Source organism: Castanea sativa, chromosome 12 (assembly GCF_040712315.1).
Source record: "Castanea sativa cultivar Marrone di Chiusa Pesio chromosome 12, ASM4071231v1".
Taxonomy (NCBI): Eukaryota; Viridiplantae; Streptophyta; class Magnoliopsida; order Fagales; family Fagaceae; genus Castanea; species Castanea sativa.
Genome location: NC_134024.1, coordinates 24,828,040 through 24,852,526, shown reverse-complemented (window position 1 = coordinate 24,852,526; position 24,487 = coordinate 24,828,040). Strand labels below are relative to the sequence as shown.

The following is a 24,487-nucleotide window of genomic DNA, read 5'->3' as shown; positions in this document are numbered from 1 at the left end:
ACTTTTATCCCTTTTTTTAAAATTTTAAATATTGGTTAAGCAAGCTATTATAGGATGGAAAATAAAATGCCAACCGCATCACAAAATAAGTACTTTTTTTTGTGGCATACTCCATATGCAATTAAAACTTAAAAGGATTTGAAAATGCCTATAAAAAAAAGGACTTGAAAATGCCAACCACATCTTTCTTTCTCTTTTTTTCCTCCATAATAATAATGAAAAATGTCTTAGCATTGGCGCATATGGATTAGCAGACATTTCAGAACACGAAATCCCTAATGTATTTTAAACGTGGTTTACTTTTAACTTGGTAACACCCATCTTCATATTTTGAGTTTGATTAGGTTAGATGGCAAGAAGGAGTTGTATGACAAAGTCACAAAAGTATGCGAATCGTTCAAACATAGCAGTTTTTGTTGGCAATAGTCCTTTTATACACACGCAACAAAAAGAACATATACACCTCCATTAATTATCTTAAACAGCCGTATTTGAACAAGAAAGCTTGTAAATTCACCATCACATAAACTAAAGACTATGCATTAACGTCAGAACATAGTTTCTAATATTCATTGAACATAAAAATTCAAACAGGGAAGCAAGAAAGAACATACCCTACAACATACCTTTTTTTTTTTTTTTGACAACAAATTGAAACTTCATTAATTAGTAAAAGATATAGATACACCATGGAGAAGAGCTTGTTCAATAAAACAAGGACTCTCTTCAATTCAAGCACAATAATCAACAATGCCTAAAGCATGTTTAGCTAACAAATGAGCAAGAATATTTCCATTGTGACAAACATGAGAGAATTTCACACTCCTAAAATCATGAGCAGCCACTGCAATACCATAAACCAGAGGAGCCACCGAAGATGGTGCTGGGGCAGAATCACACAAAGCTTGTATCATAATAAGAGAGTCACCTTCCAAAACAAAATCCTGAATCCCAATCTCCCCAGCAAAAGCAATTCCAATTTCAAATGCCTTAGCCTCAGTTTCAATCTCTCATGAAGGAAGATTAAGCTTCTTACTAAGTCCAGCAATAAAATGACCTTCATTGTCACTGATTACAACAACTACTCCAACTTATTTTTGGGTAGAAAACACAGCACCATCTACATTTACCTTATAGTTTAAACCCGTAGGAGGCACCCAGTTCTTCTTTGCTGCACTAGTCTTCTTCACAGTTAGAGTACAAGTTGACCAATATTCATCTAAGTATTGGATACACTGCTGAAAAATCTAGTTTGCAGATTTCCTCATCCCACCATGATGTGTTTCATTTCTGTTTGTCCATAAAGCCCATACAATAGTAACAGCCAAGGCCACATCCTCATTTGACCATTTAGCCACCATTAAAATATACCACAAAGAGTCCATAAAACTTCAAAAATTCATTGATGAAAGTAAAATGAGAAAATTGAGTAAAGCCCCAAGTTTCTTGAGCTTTAGGACATTCCATTGACACATGAAACAGAGACTTAGCATATAGCCCACACTCCTCACATAAATCATCAACAATTACATGCCACTTGACTAAATTAGTTTTTGTTGGCAAAATATCTTTGGCTACTCTCCAAACAAAATGTCTAACCTTATTAGGGACTTGAAACTTCCACAATTTTTTTCCAAAAGGCATGCAAGCTGCCTCCATCTGAAACAGAGCCACCCATATTAGCTTCCTGCATCTCCAAAGCAATCTTATAAGCACTCCTAATTGAAAAAATTTCATTAGCAATCTCAGACCAGATTTGTTTATCAACAGGCAGACGATTACTTAAAGGACTTCCCTCAATAATTTCAACCTCAAAAGGAAGAAAAACCTGATTGAGAATATCCACAACCCATGACTTCTTTTCCACATCAATAAGATCACTCACCATAGAGACCCGTGAACATGAATTTCTAGGAGAAATAATTTGATGTGAAGAAGAATTAGGAATCCACTTATCATCCCATATCCTAATACACTAACCATTACCCATATGCCATCGAACTCCTCTTTCCACAATCCCCTTGGATGAATGGATGCTTCTCCAAATAAAAGAAGGCTTACTCCCTAAAGATGCATGCAGAAAATCACAATCTAGAAAATATTTTGCTTTGAAGACTTTGTGCACCAATGAATTCTGACCCACTTGAAGACGCCAACCTTGCTTTGCTAATAGAGCCAAGTTAAATGGTTTTAAAAGTTTGAACCCCATTCCTCCACATGACTTAGGCACACACAATTTCTCCCAACTTAACCATGCCATTTTATTTTCATCCTTCTTTTGACCCCACCAAAAGTTCTGTATCATACTAGTCAATTCATCACAAAGGGAATCAGGAATACAAAAGTAGCTCATAACATAAGTCGGAATTGCTTGTGCAACAGCCTTAATTAACACTTCTTTCCTAGCCTTTGACAACAACTTTTCTTTCCATCCTGCTAACTTTTTTGCCAATTTTTCTTTAATATCATTGAAGGTATGTTTCTTCTTCCTACCCACCAAAGAAGGTAAACCAAGATATTTCTTATGTTGTTTAATAATTTGAACCCCAAATCTTATCTTTATCTCCTCTTTGACATCATTCTCGGTATTACTGTTGAAAAACACTGAAGTCTTAGCCCTATTCAATTGTTGTCCCGAAACCTCCTCATAAACTTTTAGTACATGCTACATTAAATCACAATCAGCCAAAGTAGCCTTACAAAATATAAGACTATCATCCGCAAAGAATAAATGAGAAAGGTTAGGGACTCCATTACAAATTGCCACTCCTTGCATAAAGCCATCCTGCATGCTTTTCTTGATTAAAGCTGAAAGACCTTCTGCACAAATTAGAAACAAATAAGGAGATAAAGGATCCCCTTGGCGTAAACCACGTGAAGGAGTGATTTGGCCTCGAGGAACTCCATTAATTCGAACAGCATATGAAACTGTAGAAATACACTGCATCATAAGTCTCCTCCACCTTTCATTAAAACCCAGTTATTCCATTATTTTTTCCAAACAAATCCACTCCATCCTATCATATGCTTTACTCATATCCAATTTTAAAGCCATCTCCCTAATTTTTCCATTTTTCTTTTGATTGATATAATATATTTTTTCAAAAGCCACCAAAACATTATCAGTGATTAACCTGCCATGCACAAGGCACTTTGAGAATCACTAAGAACGTTTGGTAAAACTTTCTTAAGTCTGTTTGCAAGAACTTTTGAAACCAATTTATAAATGACATTGCACAAGCTAATGGGATGAAAATCAGTGACTTTCTTTGGATCCTTAACTTTTGGAATTAAAACGATATGAGTCTCATTAAATTTAGGAGCGATAACACCTAAATTAAGGAAATCCAAAACAGTTTTACTGACCACACCGCCAATAGTAGGCCAAAAATGTTGAAAAAATAAAGGTGGCATACCATCAGGACCTGAACACATAACACGCTAGTACATAGATTGGTTCGCTTGTTTCGTCACAAGATATTAGTTTTCACTGTAATGGACAAATAATCGTTAACATATTCAGAGTTCTGCCACACTGAACACAAACATAAACAAGATAAACCCTTTTTTTTAATAGATTTTCTAGCCCAGCTTAATTAGACCAGCGCCAGCTTTCTTCCACTTCAACTTGGCAGCCATTCTCAAGCAATCCTTGATTAAGCTCGACCTTTTCCCATATCTTTCAGATGTTATACGCTTATGCTTGTCTTTTATACGCTCCAATTTTTTAGTCATTTTGTAACGACCCAAGGAAAAGTGATAGCCATATCTGCGTTATACCTCAAAAGGACTAATCACAATTGAAGTTCCTTGTAGTTGTTAATAAAGCCTAGTTCAACCCAATAAATGCCCGATGTGGAACTCATCACACACCCACATATATCACACAATCAATCAAATTGAGGCATCATAATCTCCCCCACTTAAATCCCTAACGTCCTCGTTAGGGCCCACTTTGTTAGGTAGTGTCTCCGAGCCCACACGGGGTTACCGGGCCAGCTCTGATACCATATGTAACGATCCAAGGAAAAACACTAGCCACATCTGCGCTATACCTTAAAAAGACTAGTCACATTTGAGACTCCATGCAGTTGTTAATAAAACTCAGTTCAACCTAGTAAATACCCGATGCGGGACTCATCACACCCACACACATCACACAATCAGTTAAATTGGGGCATCAAAATTTCCTTGACTTCTGCATCATACTTTGTGATATTTGTTTCAAGTTCCTGAAGGGTGTCATTTTCTAGTTTTCTAAGCCGGAGTCCAAAGTAAGCTTTTGTAACTCCACTCCACCGATCATGAATGTTAGAAATACAAAATGATTGTATTATATTTCTTCAGTAATAGAATATACATGATTGCCTTTATATAGGAGGCAGAGTGTATAGTACAAGTAAGTGTGCTATACAAGTAAACAAGGTGGGCGTAAAGCCCACATACCCTAATACACATTAACAACCCCCCTCAAACTCAAGGTGGATGTGAGACCAACTTAAGGTTGTCAACCAAAGTATGAAGGCGTCTTTTAGGATTTGACTTGGTGAAGATATCTGCAAGTTGATCTTTAGAGGAGACTGAGATTAGCTTGAGAGCACCATGGACAAGACGATAACAGATAAAAGGACAATCGATCTCGATGTGTTTAGTTCGTTCATGGAAGACATCATTGTGAGTAGTATGAATGGCACTCTGGTTGTCACAATAAAGAGGAGTAGTAGAGGATGTGGACACACTTAAGTCTTTGAGAAGTCATCATAGCCAAATGAGCTTAAATGTGGTATCAGCAAGGGCACGATATTCTGCTTCAGTACTGGAGTGGGCCATATGAGTTTGTTTCTTGCTTGGCCAAGAGATCAAAGAAGAATCAAGAAGAAAACAATAACCAATGGTGGACCTGCTATCAATGGGATCTCCTGCCCAATCAGTATTAGAAAATGCACGAAGAACAAGAGAAGTCTGAGTAGAGTAAAAAAGACCATGGAAGAGAGTGCCCTTTAGGTATTGAAGAATGTGTAGAACAACAACATGGTGAGTTGATCGTGGAGTAGACGAATACTGGCTCATTTGGTGAATAACATAGGAAATGTCTGGACTAGTGACAATGAGATACACTAGGTTGCCAACCAAGCGTTTGTAAAGAGAGGGATTAGATAATGGTTTCCCCTCTGAGAGAATCAGATGTGCATTAAGCTCAACTGGAGTGTCAACAATCTTATTATCAGTGAGTCTAACTTGAGACAAGAGTTTAGAGGCATACTTGGCTTGAGTCATATAAAGTCCATTTATAGAATGAGTGATTTGAAGACCCAAGAAGTAGCTAAGATGTTCAAGATATTTCATCTCAAATTGCTAACTGAGAAAATCTTTGAGTTCTTGAATGCCACTGAGGTCTTCACTAGTTATGATCTTATCATCCACATACAGGAGAAGTAAAATAGTACCTTTGTCAGTGTGACAATTTGTATTCTGCTGCAGATTTGTATACTACTGTAAATCATTTTTCCTTGCATTTCTTTCTTAGTCCAGGTGTAAGTTTAGGCTTTTATTTCTTTTTAGTTTTCTTTGGGTTTTTCTTGCTCTTCAGTCTTCTTGGCGAGCATTTGGGCCGTACCTTTCATTGAGCTTTCTACCTCATAAGCTTTTAGGCCTTGCTTTTTGTTAGGCATTCCTCCTCATGGACTTTTGGGTACGGATTTGCAAAAATGAGCATCAACAAAATGATTATTTTAAGAATTTTTGTCATTAGAAATGATGATTTTAAGGATTGTTGACATATTTTTTGCTGATTATTCTTTCTTTTTAGGAATTGAGAGGATGATTCTCATTTTGTTTTATTGTCCTCATTCATATTAAGTGATAATTAAGTGGTAATGGCATCTTTTGTTGTGTCTCATGTTTGTAGTTTAAATCCCACCTCCCCCTCCCCTACTATCTATCTTATTTTTATAAAAATAAAATAAAAAAAGAACTAGGGCTTCATGTTGTATTTGTTTAAAAGAAGATAATAACTTGGCAATTTAATAATGTAAATTTTTAACATGTATTTTTTTTTTAAACCTTTTTTTTTAGAAACATTTTTTTATTTGATCTATATACAAAAATTTTACTTTAGTGTTTATGAAGGGTTTAATGGACATTTTGATATGAAAAGTGCACAAATTTAAACCAAAAAGAAATCTTTCCGTCAATTAACTATGGGGTGCATTCAACCCCTTGTTCTCTAAACTTTAAATATGGGCGATGTCTCCTCTTATGTATTAGGAATATTTAAATTACCCCTTGCTACTCAGAAAAAAAAGAAAAAAGAAAAAAGAAAAAGAAAGAAGAATTGTATGATTTAATGACAGCAATAGGTAATTTACTAATTTCTAATACTTTAGGAGAACAATTACCCGATTTTAGAGTTTAGGGGGGCAATTTTTTTTTTCCTCTTATCTTCTCACTTATGATTTTATCTTGCTCAACTTTTTCTATTTCTTATCGTAATAAACATTCACAGAATGAAATTCTCTCCTTTCTATTTCTTATCATTATAAACATTCACGGAATGAAACTCTCTCTCTCTAACTAAAAATGTTTTCCTAGAACTATTTTTAGTGTTTTCTATTGTTTGGCGGGGCATAATATCCTTGTCAAATCAAAACTATTTTCAGTTGACTAGGAAAATGTATTTATTACGGGTATAAAATGTTTTATGCCCAAAAAAGTAAAGAGAAAATTTTGCCTTTCTTCCCTGTTAAGGATGACAATGGGCAGGGAGGAGCCAGAACTTGGAGTTAGGAGAGGCAGCTTTGTTGCTCGTTGTGTGTGGCGGTTTCGGCCTTTGACTCTACTGTTTTACTACTAATAATTTTTGTTTACAATTTTTTAATGGGTCAAGCTATTTGTTTTGGGTAAAGTAGGTTGATTGGGCTTAATTTTTTTAGCTTTATTACTGGTAATTTTTGTTGTTGGACAAATTTTTTTGGGCTTGTATATTTTGTTTTAGGTTTAATCTATTAATTTTTTATGGTCTTTAAAAAGTGGAAAATACTAAAACTACAAAATTTTTACAAATTGCTAATGTGGTGAGTGATAAGTAAAAAAGTGATGAAGATATGCAAACTAATAAGAATTTGCTACCTCAATAATTTGTAAAAATATTATAAAAAAGTTTGTGGCTATAATATTACTCTTAAAAGAATCAATGACATTGTTAAGGGGGGTAAAGTGTAATTTTATTAAAAAAAATTGCTAAAATTTGTACATATTAATATACTAATATTTTTCTTAAAAAAAATTACAGGAGGGGGGGGGGGGGGAGGGAATTGCCCCCCCTAGTCCATATGTAGCTCTATCCTTGACAATGGGGTGGGGTTGAATGATGGGGTAATTACTTCTCCCCGCATAGTTTTGTCTTACCTCGTTCCCTCCTTGCGTCACATGGCGGAGCAAACTGCCTTATCCCATCCCTGCCTTGTGCCACAAAACTTTACTTTGTGTTACTCTATCACACTCTGCCCCACTCCTATTACAATTATATATATAACATGTTTTATTGATATAAATATATTTGAAATTACAATTAAATTTATTACATCAAATTGAACTAATTTTTAGTAAAGACTAATAATACTATCTAAAGTGTTTAACAAGACAATATTACAATAAACAAAATGTGATAATATTCATGCATTTAAATGCTTAATAATACAAACTATTTTTTTAACACTAATAGAGTAGAGTAGGGTGGGGATGGGGTGGGACTAAAACTCTTAAACCCATCCCAGCCCACCCTGCCCTAGGCTATGGGGAAAAAAATCTTGCCCCATCCTCACCCCACCAGCTATGTGGGACAAGGAAAACCAGCGTGAGGTGAAGTAGGGTAGGAAAAAATTGTCATCCCTAGCCCCGATTTCTACACTAAACACCTTTAAAAGGAGCAAAATATTCTTGAAACATCTTAAAATTATCAAAGTAACCCCAAAATTACCTAAATACTATCAAAAACTCCAAAATGATCAAAATACCCCATAATACTTCTAAAATTACAAAAGTGCCATAGGAATCTCCAAAATATCCCTGAAATGCCAAAAATGACCTAAATACCCCTACAAACCCCAAAATACTCTCAATATAACTCCAAAATGATCAAATACACCTTGAAACTAGGGGTGAAAATTTGTGTTAACGTGTTATGTCTACTCATGAGTATTTAACTAGAAAAATTGGGACAAACATGTTATTAATCATGTTTGGATCCCTTGACCTTGAAATGTACTACTTATTAATAGTGGTAGAGCTAGCTAATATATATATAAATTAAAGGATTCTTAACTCCTAACCATAAAATCCATAATTATGGTTTTTGTTAAAAAGAAAAAAAATAATGTCCATATCTCTAATTTTCTATTAAAAAAATAAAGATGGTTTTTATTAAAAATATTTACTCATATATTTCTATGATGTCTCCTAAAGTGCATTAATAATTTATAAACTTTTCTATTTTTATGACATACATTAAATATACTTTGAATTAATGAGTTATGTATGATATAGGAATAATTTTAGGAAATAAAAATGATGTATTGGTCAAATCTAGGAGGGCCATTATTTAAACAATCAACTTTCCTATTTAGTATCTGTTTGGATTGGGAGTCTGCATCCACGTTTAGGAAATTTTACATTTCAGCTTTTTTTCCCCCTACGGCAGCTTTTCAACTTTTAAGGCAAACAGAAGTTACTGTTCACCCATTGATGGCACTGTTCATGACACTATTCACACATTGTTCATGTACTTTTTTATTAAAAATGGATCTCGCAATACTATTCACATATTTAAAAATTATTTTGCTACAGTATTTTCAGTTTTTAGCAATAAATTCTATCCAAACGGACCCTTAATGGTTTCTCTTCTGAGAACAAACAAAAGTAAATTATAAATTTTATTGTAGAAAAGGACGAGAATAAAACGAATCACTACAAAAAACTGGATTATAGCTAGGTTTTCTATAATGTTAGTTACAAACGTCACTATTGTACCGTGACTATAAACCTATAGCGGTGTTTTACAAAAAATGCCACTATAGGTCCATACCCTAAAGTTTGTAAAACACTGCTATAGGACTTTTAAAAAAAAAAAGAAAAGAAATTAAGCTAGAGTAGCGTTTTAAAACGCCACTATTTCTAGGATGTCTCCTAAAGCGCATTAATAATTTATAAACTTTTCTATTTTTGTGAAATACATTAAATACACTTTGAATTAATGAGTTATGTATGATATAAGAATAATTTTAGGAAATAAAAATGATGTATTGGTCAAATCTAGGAGGGCCATTATTTAAAAAATCAACTTTCCTATTTATTTGTTTCTATTCCGAGAACAAACAAAAGTAAATTATAAAGTTTATTGTAGAAAAGACGGAAAAAAGGAATATTTAAAAATACGGAAAATACCTTGACTTGAAGAAGAAAGTAAATCACGCTATTCAAACCTTTGAAATTGATTGGGTATATGTTGTTGGCAAAGGAACAGTACAGAATGAAGAAAAGTTGGAAACTGAAGGTGGCAATTGTGTGCATATGAGAAAGAGTTTTAAGGTTTTTGTTTTGTTTTGTTTTGATCATATGGGTACAACGAATGGTTTTAGGTTAAGTTTTTAAACATGCGTTTGATTTTAAAGGATCCTCAAATGATGTAAAGATTGAGTTTTTGTTTAAAATGTAAACATGTTAGTTTTTTAAAGTGGGCATTTTTTCTTATGTGTAAAAACATGCTTAATTATATGACTTAACTTTTTCTCAACTTCTGCTTTTAAATATAGTATTAGATTTATACTTAAATTTGTATTAATTTTACCAATTATAGAAGAAGGAAGAGCAATTTTTGGAAAGTCAAGGGGGGTCTTTGGCCCCCTATCTCCCTACCCCCCCCCCCCCCCCCGGGCCTCGCTTATTAAACAAGTAACGTTACAACTATAAAGTTTGAAGGATAAACTAGTAAAATTGACATCAATCCCCTGAATTTGACACTAATCCATAGCCTAAACGCTAACTTGCTAACTTTGTTTCGTGTTTATATTATGTTCCTGAGTTGTGTCAAATATTGTCATCCCTACAAATCTCTTGAATTACCAATATACTCCTATAACCAGCATAATGAGCAATATGCTGGTAATCTCTTGAATTACCAATATGTTGTTTGTTTAGTTCTTTCCATGTAATACTGGAAAGTGTTTTTTGAAGAAATTTTAAGTGCACAATTAAATATTGAAGAGTAAAATTTTTTTTTGAGAAAATTGAAAACAAAAAAAACTGTTAAATTTATATTTATTTATTTATTTATGGGTTTCTTATCATTAAGCTAACTTTAAAGTTAAAAATTTGTGGAGTCCTTTCCTTGTAGCATATGATTGAGTTCTTATGTAGTGATTTGATGTTCTGCCTTAATCTCTGAAAGGAGATTATTTCTACACAACATAAATTAGAATGGACAAAATCTAGTTATAAAATTGGTTATAGTTTTAGGTTACAACCTAAACCCTAAAATTTATAGAAAATTAAAGATTAATAGTCATGCCATCAATAAATTGTTTAAATTGCAAGTTTTTATAATTTAAAATTATGCATAAAATATATAGTAAATAATATCCGATTAACACAAAATTTGACATATGTTTTAAGAGCGTAAAGAAAATGCAATTTAACGGTTAGATTTTCAAAATATGTGATAATATTTATTTTATTGAGTAAGGTTGTAACCTTAGGCTACAACTAATTTTGTAACTAAACTTTGTTCAATTAGAATATAGTGAATATTGAATACTACCTAGACAATTAGAGCATTAGTATCGGAGATGCAAAAAAGTTCCTATTTTACACCCTTAAAACTTACTTTATTTATTTTATCATCTCATTTTACAACTGACCCAACATCCTAGTTTCTATTTTTACATGCAACTCATTATAATAATATAAACTATACCAACAAATAATATAAACAAATGAATTCTCTCTTCTCCTTTATCTCTTTTTATTCTTTTCCTCTCTTCCTCTCTCTCTATTTTTTTCCCCATTTAGCTACTACCTACTACATAGACATGGCAAAATGGGCGGGTCAGGTCAGGTCAATTAGGTTGCGGGTCAAACGGGTCATGAGTTAAAAAATGGTCATCTTAAGCAGGTCAAAAATGGGTTCGGGTCAATCGGGTTGCGGGTCGGGTTGGGTTAACCCGTATTTTTCACATGAATTTTTTTTTAATAAATAAAACAATATGTATTTGTCATTTGGAAAGTTATGCAACAAATTATTTGATGTAAAATGTATTATTTTGACTTCACGACTTATATCAAGAATGAATTCAGTTAAACTTATTAATACTTATTCAATAATTTTAAAATTATACAAATCCTAACATTGCTATCTAAAACAAAATAACACAAACATAAAAAAAAAAAAAACAAATACACATGTTTTACACATGTTTTATTTCTACACAATATCAACATTCCAAAATATAAAACAAAATTACAAATGACTTATTGGATAACTCATTTGATAAAGAATAAAAGCACATAAGAAATTTACAATCTTGAAAATTAATTTTATAATCTATTATCAATTGTGGTTGGCACTCTATTTCAATTTGAGATATACATTAAAATTTGATTGCTTACTTATTTATACACGGTCTCTTTTATGAATATCATATCATTGTTAAGCAATACACACTCTAAGAAATATCATAATTTATTTTGAAAAGCCGTTTATTTTGGACATAAATTGTTAAAAAAAAGTCTCAGCATTCATAATTTATGGTAATTTGATACTTTGACTTCACTATTTTTACACTTGTGAATATTTCTTACACATGTCTACAATTTTAAATCTATATTTTTAATTCTACTGTAACTGATGCAAATCAAGGAGCTAGTCATGCTGATCATACACGTGGAAGTGGAGTTGAATTTGCACATGACCCTTTGTCACTTTCTAGTGGCCCAATTACAAGACTTAGAGCTAAACGTTTCAAGGAAGCATTAAATGGGCTAGTCCAAGAGAATTGGGCTGATTCTGAAAAGACCAAGGTGGGCTCAGATAATAATCAAGGCTTAGTCCATGTCATCAAAGCACTTGAAGAGACAAATTAATCTAGTCAGTTAGCTTGTTTGACTGCCTTTAAAAGTTCAAGAATCCAAAAAAAACGTGGGAACTTGTGTTACTTAATTTTTGTGCTATTTTCAAAGCTGTAATTTTGACTTGCCTATTCTTGGAGGGTTGTTCCAGGTATATAGATGGGTAGTACGAATTTTAAAGATCAATTTCGGGTTTTCAGAAAAACTATTCTCCTTGTGAGGTCTTGTGTTCCTCTTGGTTCTTAAAAGAACTCTTGAACTTATCAAGTTAATCTTGTGGCGTTCAAGCAACCAAACTTATCACCTAGATTCTTGAGAGTTTTTAGGAATTCTTGGTGTGGCATTTTCAATCCAACGTAGTCTTGGTGTTTCATCTGATTAGATGATGGGTCAAGGCTCAATAAATCTTGTCTAACGATCTTGGGGTTCCAAACCATCATTGTTATCGGGTTTCATCACAATTGTTGGTGAAGTTCATATCATTTGGTATCAGAGCTTTGGTTCTAAGATAAGTTTGCCTATCTTTTATTTTCGTTCTATTTCCTGTTCCTCACTCAAAGAAAAAAAAAACAAAAAAACAAAAAAAAAGAATAGAAAATTTCTCAATCATGTTCCCCACCTTATTCAAGATCTTGACCTTTTTTATGAGTTTTGGTTGTTTATCATTCCAAATTACTGCTGGATTATTTTGAATTAGTTTTTTTGAAGTTCGATTAAGAACTAAAGAAGACACAAAAGAGTGGAAAAAGGCAAGAGTGTGTGAGACCATAAGAGGGTAAAAGCCATTTAGAGTGAAAATACGAGTGCGAGTGTATCAATTCTTGAGTGAAACACGTGAGGGAGGGCCTGTGAGGATTCTAATCTTGTTTTGCAGATTTTAAACATGGCCAACAATCAAGAAGAAGACATAACTGATGGACTTCGACAACTAATAGATCAGAACCTCCAAATGCAAGCACTGCTAGGGGAGATGAGGCGTATGTTGATGGCTGAAATTGAACCTATTCATGAGAGATTGAATAGGGTAGAAGCCGAAACTCCTAGAGGCCAGCAACATGACCTCCACAACAAGCAGCAAGGTGGGCGTGTTCCATGGCGGAATGTTGAGGAAGAGGCAGAGTCGGAGGAGGTTGATAAGCCATATGTGAACCGAGGCAGGTTTGAGCGTGGGTATGGGAATAGAGAAGCTAGGATGGGTAGGCCTAGGAGGGATAATGATTTAGGAAATATAAAGATTAAAATCCCATCTTTTCAAGGCAAAAATGATCCCGAAGTTTATTTGGAGTGGGAAACTAAAATGGAGATGGTGTTTGATTGTCACAACTATTCAGAGATAAAGAAGGTTAAGTTGGCTGCAATTGAATTTACCGATTATGTCATTGTGTGGTGGGATCAATTATTGATTAATAGGAGGAGGAATAGAGAGCCACCCGTGGACACTTGGGAGGAGATGAAAATGCTTATGAGGAATCGTTTTGTACCCAATCACTATTATAGGGGATTGTATCAAAAGTTGCAAAGGTTAACTCAAGGTTCCAAGAGTGTGGATGAGTATTACAAGGAGATGGAGGTAGCTATGATCCGGGCTAATGTAGAAGAGGACCGGGAAGCCACAATGGCTAGGTTCTTGCATGGTTTAAATAGTGAGATTGCAGATATAGTTGAGATGTAGCACTATGTTGAATTAACGGATATGGTGCATCAAGCCATAAAGGTGGAGGAGCAATTCAAATGGAAGGGATTGGCTAGGAGGGGACAACCTAAGACAAGTCAGTGGAAGACAGCTCCAAAAAGGGACGAGCAGCTGCAAAATAAGCCAAAATTTGAACCATATAAGAGTGCCAACTCAAAGACTGCCACTACTTCAGGTAACATCGAGGCTTCGAGTTCTAAAGCCCGTGATATTAAGTGTTTTAAATGTCAAGGGCGGGGACACATAGCCAGCTAGTGTGTAAACAAAAGGGTGATGGTGATAAATGCTCAAGGCGAGCTTGAGTCGAAAAATGAGGAAGAAGTACAAAATGTTGACATGCCATCTTTGGAGGATGCCGATGATGAGCAAAATGCTGTGGCTGGAGATTTATTAGTAACAAGGCGAGTCCTCAATGTGCAGGTTAAGGAGGAAGAAAGTAACCAAAGGGAGAACTTGTTTCATACTCGGTGCTTTGTAAATAACAAAGTTTGCAGTGTCATTATCGATGGAGGGAGTTGCACAAATGTAGCCAGCACTTATTTGGTGGAAAAGTTGGCATTAACTACCTTGAAACATCCTCAACCTTACCGGCTTCAGTGGCTGAATGAATGTGGCGAAATCAAGGTGACAAGACAAGTGTTGGTGGCATTATCCATTGGCAAATATGAGGATGAGGTGCTATGTGATGTGGTTCCCATGCATGCATGCCATTTATTGTTGGCAGTATGATCGGAGGGTTAAGCATGATGGATTCACAAATAAGTATTCTTTCACTCTTAAAGGGCAACCCATTACTCTTGTGCCATTAACTCCAAAACAGGTCAGGGAGGACCAATTAAAGTTACAAAGATCAAATGAAAAAAAAAAGGGAAAAAGAAAGGAAGGCCGAAATTGAAAAAAAAGAGTTTAAAAAAAAAGAAGGAGAGAAAAACATTGATCAGAGTGAAAAAGAAAGAGAGATGATTTCGGCCATAATGAGAGCAGGAGAGGAAAAATTCAATTACATTGCAAAAAAAAGTGAGATCAAGAGAGCATTATTTTCAAACCAGCCCCTTGTTGTACTCCTGTACAAGGAGGCGCTTTTATGTACTAATGATCTTGTCGAAACTTTGCCGAGCAATGTTGTTTCTCTTTTACAGGAGTTTGAAGATGTCCTTCTCGAAGAGGTACCTCATGGTTTACCTCCAATTTGAGGGATTGAACATCAAACTGATTTCATACTTGGTGCATCAATTCCAAACTGACCTACTTATAGGAGTAATCCCGAGGAGACCAAGGAACTTCAGAGACAAGTAGGTGAATTATTGGAGAAGGGATACATGCGTGAAAGCATGAGTCCTTGTGCATCCCAGTGTTATTAGTTCCTAAGAAGGATGGAACATGGAGGATGTGTGTTGACTGCCGAGCCATCAACAACATAACGGTAAAATATCGTCATCCCATTCCTAGATTAGATGATATGCTAGATGAATTACATGGTTCTTGTGTCTTTACAAAAATTGATCTTAAGAGTGGTTACAATCAGATTAGGATGAAGGAAGGTGATGAATGGAAAACTGTTTTTAAGACTAAATATGGTTTGTATGAGTGGTTAGTAATGCCTTTCGGCTTAACTAATGCTCCAAGCACTTTTATGCGTTTGATGAACCATGTTTTGCGTACATTTATTGGTAGATTTGTAGTTGTGTATTTTGATGATATCCTAATTTATAGCAAAAATTTGGAAGAACATGTAATGCATTTGAAATCTGTTTTGGAAATTCTAAGGAAAGAAAGATTGTTTGCTAACCTCAAAAAGTGCACCTTTTGTACAGATAAGCTTGTGTTTCTTGGTTTTGTTATTAGTAAAAGAGGAATTGAGGTGGACGAGGAAAAGGTGAAGGCAATCCAAGAGTGGCCAACGCCTACAACCATTAGCCAAGTGAGGAGTTTCCACGGCTTAGTTAGCTTCTATAGACGGTTTGTGCGTGATTTTAGTAGCTTAGCCGCCCCTCTTACTGAAGTCATCAAGAAAAATGTGCCGTTTAAGTGGGAGAAAGAACAAGAAAAGGCATTTAATCAGATCAAAGAAAAGTTAACTAATGCACCTTTGCTTGTTTTACCTAACTTTGCTAAAACTTTTGAAATTGAGTGTGATGCTTCAGGAATAGGTATTAGAGCTGTTTTGATGCAAGAACGCCGTCCAGTTGCTTATTTCAGTGAAAAGTTGGGTGGGGTAACCCTAAATTACCCCACTTATGATAAGGAGATGTATGCCTTAGTAAGGGCTTGGAAAATTGGCAACACTACCTATGGCAAAAGGAATTTGTGATTCACACAGACCATGAATCTTTGAAGCATTTGAAAGGACAGCAAAGGTTGAACAAACGCCATGCCAAGTGGGTGGAATTCATTGAAACATTGCCTTATGTGATCAGATACAAGCAAGGTAAGGAAAATGTGGTGGCTGATGCATTGTCCCGAAGGTATGCTTTGCTTTCCATTTTAGATACAAAAATGCTTGGCTTTGAATGCATTAAGGATGTGTATGCACAAGATTCTGATTTTTGTGATGTGTTCAATGCATGTGAAAAAGTGGGATTTGGTAAGTTTTATAGGCATGATGGATTTTTGTTTCGGGAGAATAAACTATGTGTGCCTAGGTGTTCTTTGCATGAATTGCTTGTGAGAGAAGCTCATGATGGTGGTTTAATGGGTCATTTTGGTGTAGCTAAGACTTTAGGAATTTTGCATGATCATTTTTTTTTGGCCTCATATGAAACGTGATGTGGAAAGAATCTGTGAGAAGTGTATCACGTGTAAACAGGCTAAGTCTAAGTTGAAACCCCATGGTTTGTACACCCCTTTGCCAATACCTAGTGAACCTTGAACTGATATTTCTATGGATTTTGTTTTAGGTTTACCTAGGACTAATAGGGGGAGAGATTTAGTTTTTGTGGTGGTAGATAGATTTTCCAAGATGGCACACTTCATTGCATGTCACAAAACTGATGATGCATCACATATAGCTGATTTATTCTTCAAAGAAATTGTTAGGATACATGGTATGCCTAGGACCATTATTTCTGATAGGGATGCAAAGTTTTTGAGTTACTTTTGGAAGACTTTGTGGGGAAAGTTGGGAACCAAGTTGTTGTTTTCTACTACTTGTCATCCACAAACGGATGGTCAAACTAAAGTAGTAAATAGAACTTTGTCTTCTTTGTTGCATGCTATCATTAAAAAGAACTTGAAAACATGAGAAGATTGTTTGCCACATGTTGAATTTTCTTACAATAGAAGTATACATTCTGCATCTAAGTTTTCACCATTTGAAATTGTTTATGGTTTTAACCCATTGTCACCTTTGGATTTAACTTCTTTACCTTTGAGTGAACGTGTGAACTTAGATGGCAAAAAGAAAGCAGAATTTGTAAAGATGATTCATGAAAAGGCACGGCTGAACATCGAAAGAAGGACTCAACAATATGTCCATCAAGCCAACAAGGGACGCAAGAAGGTAGTGTTTGAACTAGGAGATTGGGTTTGGTTGCACTTCAGGAAGGATCGTTTTCCAGAAAAGCGGCGTTCAAAACTCTTACCACGGGGTGATGGACCATTTCAAGTAGTGGAGCGCATCAATGATAATGCCTACAAGCTTGACTTACCAGGTGAGTATGGTGTTAGTGCAAGCTTTAATGTTGGTGATTTGTCTCCTTTTGATGTAGGTGATGATTTAAGGACAAATCCTTCTCAAGAGGGGGAGTATGATGCAAATCATGGAGCTGGTCATGCTGATCATACACGTGGAAGTGGAGTTGAATTTGCACATGACCCTTTGTCACTTTCTAGTGGCCCAATTACAAGACTTAGAGCTAAACGTTTCAAGGAAGCATTAAATGGGCTAGTCTAAGAGAATTGAGCTGATTCTGAAAAGACCAAGGTGGGCTCAGATAATAATTAAGGCTTAGTCCATGTCATCAAAGCACTTGAAGAGGCAAATTAATCTAGTCATTTAGCTTGTTTGACTGCCTTTAAAAGTTCAAGAATCCAAAAAAAACGTGGGAACTTGTTTTACTTAATTTTTGTGCTATTTTCAAAGCTGTAATTTTGACTTGCCTATTCTTGGAGGGTTGTTCCAGGTATATAGATGGGTAGTACGAATTTTAAAGATCAATTTCGGGTTTTCAGAAAAACTATTCTCCTTGTGAGGTCTTGTGTTCCTCTTGGTTCTTAAAAGAACTCTTGAACTTATCAAGTTAATCTTGTGGCGTTCAAGCAACCAAACTTATCACCTAGATTCTTGAGAGTTTCTTAGGAATTCTTGGTGTGGCGTTTTCAATCCAACGTAGTCTTGATGTTTCATCTGATTAGATGATGGGTCAAGGCTCAACAAATCTTGTCTAACGATCTTGGGGTTCCAAACCATCATTGTTATCGGGTTTTATCACAATTGTTGGTGAAGTTCATATCATTTGGTATCAGAGCTTTGGTTCTAAGATAAGTTTGCCTATCTTTTACTTTCATTCTATTTCTTGTTCCTTACTCAAAGAAAAAAAAAAAACAAAAAAAAAAACAAAAAAAAAACAAAAAAAAAAAGAAAAAAGAATAGAAAATTTCTCAATCTTATTCCCCACCTTATTCAAGATCTTGACCTTTTTGATGAGTTTTGGTTATTTATCATTCTAAATTACTGTTGGATTATTTTTTAATTAGTTTTTTTGAAGTTCGATTAAGAACTAAAGAAGACACAAAAGAGTGGAAAAAGGCAAGAGTGTGTGAGACTATAAGAGGGTAAAAGTCGTTTAGAGTGAAAATACGAGTGCGAGTGTATCAATTCTTGAGTGAAACACGTGAGGGAGGGCCTGTGAGGATTCTAATCTTGTTTTGCAGATTTTAAACATGGCCAACAATCAAGAAGAAGACACAACCAATGGACTTCGACAACCAATAGATCAGAACCTCCAAATGCAAGCACTGCTAGGGGAGATGAGGCGTATGTTGATGGCTGAAATTGAACCTATTCATGAGAGATTGGATAGGGTAGAAGCGGGAACTCCTAGAGGCCAGCAACATGACCTCCACAACAGGCATCAAGGTGGGCGTGTTCCATGGCGGAATGTTAAGGAAGAGGCAGAGTCGGAGGAGGTTGATGAGCCATATGTGAACCGGGGCAAGTTTGAGCGTGGGTATGGGAATAGAGAAGCTAGGATGGGTAGGCCTAAGAGGGATAATGATTTAGGAAATATAAATATTAAAATCCCATCTTTTCAAGGAAAAAATGATCCTGAAGTTTATTTGGAGTGGGAAACTAAAATGGAGATGGTGTTTGATTGTCACAACTATTTAGAGATAAAGAAGGTTAAGTTGGTTGCAATTGAATTTACCGATTATGTCATTGTGTGGTGGGATCAATTATTGATTAATAGGAGGAGGAATAGAGAGCCACCCGTGGACACTTGGGAGGAGATGAAAATGCTTATAAGGAAGTGTTTTGTGCCCAATCACAATTGGGTTCAAGTTATACCTAGTGTAACTTTAAGTAATGTTACACCACCCAATATTTTTTAATTGGTTACGAATTTTGATAAATCCACCATTAGATTACATTATCTTTGTATATTCTCCATGCTCACAAAATTTCAAGGTGATCAAAGATTAATAGTCATGTCATCAATTAATTGTTTATATTCAAGTTTTGTAGTTTAAAAAAATGCATAAAAGATGAGTTTATGGATCGAATGGTAAATAACATCCAATTGACATGAAAATTGTCATGAATATTAAGAACATATAGAACATATAATTCAACGGTAGGATTTTCAAAATATGAAATTTATAACATGTTATTGGATGATGTAACATTGCTTAGAGTTATACTAAGTGTAACTTGAACCCAACCATATATATATGGAGAGAGAAAGATTCATGTTTTATTTGGTATAACTTTACTAGAGTTGCACCCTTTTTTTAACCATTTATTTTTATTAAATTTGATGGTTAAAAAAACACTCTGCCATGTCAATGTCATTGAGTAAAGCATAAACTGATTGTAACTCTCTCTCTCTCTCTCAAATGGCTCCATAAATATCTAAAACTTAGGTGTAAAATATTCAGGGAAGGTTTCCCCATACATGTAAAGACAAAAATGTACAAGCTACAGGAAAAAAAGATTAATTTTCTGTGAAGCTCGACCGATTGAAAATCGCAGAAAAAGAATTTCTGCAGATTTTTTAAACAGGCCTAAGTCCACAGAAATGTTTAGGTTTTCAGTCCAACACTCCTATGTATAAAAGGTAAATCGTAGCTACATTTTGAAGACTTGTGAGTTAATCCTGTGAGATTTGAGAGGTATTGTATCTTTTAACTCTACAAGTATCTACCAGAACAAGATCTACAATCAAGTGCTGGTGGAATTTAGATTAACAAGCTGTGATCTGAAACATTTGAGTGTGATCTCAATGTCACAAGCGTGGGTGCTTGTGTGGTGCAAATCCAAAAAGAAGGAGTCTATGGATTCAGAGTTTGCACATGATTGTGTCAAGAAGTTACTATTGGAGGTAGCAATAAATTTAAGATTAAATCTAATTATAAAAACTTCAATTCTCTATAGTGGATTTGCTTTACCTTGAAGATAGCTAGGTCAAATCCTCCCCAAGTTTTTACCTTGAAATTGATGGTTTCATTGGTTTTTTCTAGGTCATCATATCGTTGTGTTCTTTATTTTCTACTATTATGCATGATATGATTTGTCATTGTTTAACCTAGATCTCATAATTAACCTAAGTAATCACTTGGCTAATATATTAGGCTAAACAATCTATTTTAAGAGGTCTAAACAAACAAACAAGTGATATCAGAGTAGGTTAGCTCTTGTTTGGGTAGTTTACCTTGAGTTGATCCTTGACACCTGCTGTCATGGATTCTATTGTCTTTCCTTTGCATTCAATTAGACTGAAAATTGAATGTGCTTTATCTTAGACTAAATGAATTTTTAAATGTGCGCTAACCCTATTCTTAATTTTCTTGGTATAACTACATGCGACAATAACTATGTTTGTTATATTGTTTTGATTGCCTTAAAAGTAAGTGATACTTGTTTGTGGTATTTGGATAGTGGTTGTTTCAAGGACATGACAAGTAACAAAAACTTGTTTAAGACTCTTTTTGAATGAAAGATTGGAACTGTCACATTTGGAGATGGAAGCAAATTAGTCATCAGAGATATTGGAACATTAGACATTCTAGGATTACCAGTGTTTGAAGATGTCTGGTACGTAGACGGATAAAAGACTAATTTGCTGAGTATCAGTAAGATTTGTGATAATTGACTGAATGTATTGTTCACCAAGTATGAATGAGAAATACTTGATGGTGGAGGTTGATAGGCCAAGAATGTATTGACCCTTTTGGTAACTTAATCAATTCATTTAGCTAAGTGAAATTAATTAGATTCAATTACATGCAATAAGCATGGTAGCACAAACAAATCACCAAATAACTAAATGCAGTGGAAAATAAATTTGACACGGGTGATTTGTTTACGAATGGGGAAAACCTTCGAGGCAAAACCTTACTAGGTGAATTTAAGGTCACCACTCTTAAGAATCTATTATTATCAAAACAAGCGGTTACAAGTAAAGGAATTCCAATACCTTATACCAACCTACAGTTGAAGATCAAGAAACTTATTGGTTACAAAACCCTCGGCGCAAAGACGTAGCAGCTTCTTCAAGAGAAAGATGAACTAGAGCAAATTGTCTCCGGTCACAATTTGAGTGAATAATCACTTTGCATCAAGTTGCATCACCTTAGACGACCCTTAAAATAATCCTTATATATGTCTAGGGTTATGAGAAAAGAAGCCCTACACAAATAGCATGGATATGCATGAAAAACAGATTTGGAAATCTGAATTTCGTAATTTTCGATAGATACAGCTTCTGTCAAGAGCTGTTGAGAATCATATATTAAATCTTGATAAATGAGTTATCTGTCGAGCTTTAATGAACAACACTTCTTCACTTGATTCTTGGAAAAATTTGCATGGCTTCAATACTAGACTTGAACTCTTGTTCCTTGAAGTATTAAACACATCCTATATCTACACAATTACAAGTAAAGTGTGTTTTGTCAAAGGATTAGCCAATTCTATATGACATATGTTCTAACAAGTTTTACATATGTCCTAATAATCTCCCCTTTTGGCAATCCGTGACAAAACCACAACAAACAAATAAAGTATGAGAGAAGTTATAAATCACTCAACTCATAATTACTTCTTGAATACAATAAAATCTAATCCTAACACAAACTCTTGAAAAACTTTGCAAAAAGAGAGTTCATGGCATGATAGACTTTGACAACCTGTCTTTCTAAAACACTTTAAACAAAAATCATCAAGGCATTTTAGTGTGAAACAGAAATAAAAGATTGCATACATAAAAAGAAACATGTGTATAAAGAGAGAAAAGAAACAATACATGGAGAGATAGGTGAAATGATAAAAACATCATATATATATATATATATATATAAGATATCAGTACAATGTTTGCTATCACTAAATGGTCACAAGACCGATGTATAAAAGGATAATGTATCTAACAAGAAAGAAAAGAAAAGAAAGCATAAATCCCCACTACACCCCTCATAAAGTAAAACACCACCTATCAAAAAGTCCTATACTAACTCTCCCCTAGGTACATGACTACTCTCATCCCAAAACTACTCTTGCTTTTTGTCACGGATGACAAAGGGCAAGTCACTGAGAAACAGTCACCTCCTCATCACCGGAAGATCTAGCATCCTTATCCTCATCATCATCGTCCTCGTCCTTTGAAGCCTGTGGAGATGGAGAGGGAGACATGGTGAAGCCACCCATACGAGCCTGTCATCATGCAATAAGACTAACACGGGTGTTCACCTAATACAACTCAGTAGAGAGTGTATCAAGGCGAGCATCCATGTGCTTAAGCTACGCCATGACGGCCTCTAGCGTCACACCACCCGCAAAAGAAGAAGAAGAAGGAGCGGAGGTGGATGGAATGGAATGGGCTGAAGGAGTCGCTGTCTTGATCTGTGGTCGCTTTGGTCAAAGCTAGGCCTCATTCTGTTGAATAGATGCCGCGCTGATGGCACCCATAATGATGAAATGAGTAGACTTGGGATAAGAAATAGAGGCATGGCGAATAATCCTCGTGATAGCAAGAGGAAAGATAAGCTTATTATAAGTCACAGTATCCTTATAAACATCTATAAGGGAGAGAATGAAATGAGAGGGAAAGTCTATAGTAAGGTCCTTAATGAGGGAAAGAAAAAATCGAGCACGAGGCTCGGTAATATAGTTATAGTGAGACAAGGGATGTAGAACAAATGTCATCACCAAATTCAAGAACCTTAGACCTTTTGCAAAGCCCGAGCATGGAATGTTTTGATGATCACCCCATGAAGAAGATGTCTCACAAAAGAGAGATGAGAGTTCGTCTTTGGACACAATCCGCAGACGAGGACAACCAGGGTAGTTAGGAAACTCCACCCTCGGAATGTGTAGTACCTCGAATATATGATCTAGAGTAACTGCGATATGTATACTTCGAACATGTTTAATGAACCAAGGTATAGAGGTATTGAAACCATGCATATTGGAGTAGAACTCCTGTATGATCACGGTGGGACAGCTCACAGGTATTTCACATAGAAATTCCCATCCCTGACTTTGAATGACAGTGGGTAGAGTAGTATTGGAAAAATCCAATAATATCACGCAACATTTCAAATGAATACCACGTTTGGAGAAATTCTCCAAGAAGTCCTGATGGGCCTTCTCATCACGGAACTTGACATGAAGAGGAGTAGGATCAGAAGATGATGCCCCAGAACGAAGAGAGTTTCGGGACGGAGTAGTTTTGCGCTTAGGTGCCATGTGCAGACTATGAGAGAGAGAGAGCGAAAAATAGAAAAGCACCATCAACATAGAGTACCAAAATAAGGAATTGAAAAGGTACGTATGCATGAAATATGCATGAGCATGTGACGTGCAAACAAAAATTGCATCATGGGTGCAACCGAATTCAATCCTAACAGCACACAAGTTTCAACATGTAAACACACATTTACAATGCATGAAACATTGTAAAAATACAAATGTAATGCAATGCATGAGAATATAACATCATATAAGCAAAACCCAACATAAAAATTTCACAAAATACTCATCAATTTTCAAAAACCCCAAAAATTTCACAAAAACCCAAAACCTAGGTCTAAATGCATGAAGAATGAAGGAAAGATAGATCATACCAAAGAAGAAATGACCACACTAGGCCAAAATCCAAGTGGGTTTGAGCTTTAGAGAGAGTAGAGAGTGTTTGGGAGGTGAAGAGATAAGTTTCTGTCAAAAGAGATAGAAAAATGAGATCTAATTTCGCGCTGAAGCTATTTAAAGAAAACGCGTCTTGATGGATCGAGGTGCTATCGATAATCCGTCGACAACAAAAATACCTCGATGGATCGAGAAGCTATCAGCCAGACAAAAACTTTCTCGATGGATCGAGAATTTGTCGAGAAGCTATCAAGACTAATTCTAGAAAGCATTGATGGATCGAAGATGCGATCAGATCTATCGAGAAAATAAGTCCGAGGGTCTCGATAGATAGCTAGCTATTAAGATCTGTTGAGAAGCTATCGAGCTTG

The 24,487-nt window shown here is 35.3% G+C and overlaps 1 pseudogene; it reads left to right on the top strand.

The window, feature by feature from the left end:
• The first annotated feature begins 13,003 nt into the window (after window positions 1-13,003).
• Window positions 13,004-17,705, top strand: LOC142620418 (uncharacterized; annotated as a pseudogene).
• Window positions 17,706-24,487: the final 6,782 nt, after the last annotated feature.